The sequence below is a fragment of the Fulmarus glacialis genome, unplaced genomic scaffold (genome assembly GCF_000690835.1).
Source record: "Fulmarus glacialis isolate BGI_N327 unplaced genomic scaffold, ASM69083v1 scaffold32274, whole genome shotgun sequence".
Classification (NCBI taxonomy): Eukaryota; Metazoa; Chordata; class Aves; order Procellariiformes; family Procellariidae; genus Fulmarus; species Fulmarus glacialis.
Window position 1 is genome coordinate 1,322 of NW_009210409.1, and position 200 is coordinate 1,521.

Here is a 200-nt window from a genome sequence, read left to right on the forward strand (position 1 = left end):
AAGTGCATCTACACCAATGCACGCAGCATGGGAGGGGGGAGGTTGCTGGGGGTGCATCCTATTGCACCTCCCGTGCAATAGGAGGCTGAGCATGGCGTCCTTCCTCCCACCTTCCCCCTCTCCTGTGCTCTGGCAGGGCTGTTTTGGGAGAGCTGCTCCCCGCTCGCCTGGTCCTGCTCCGGGATTGCCTCCCACCATCC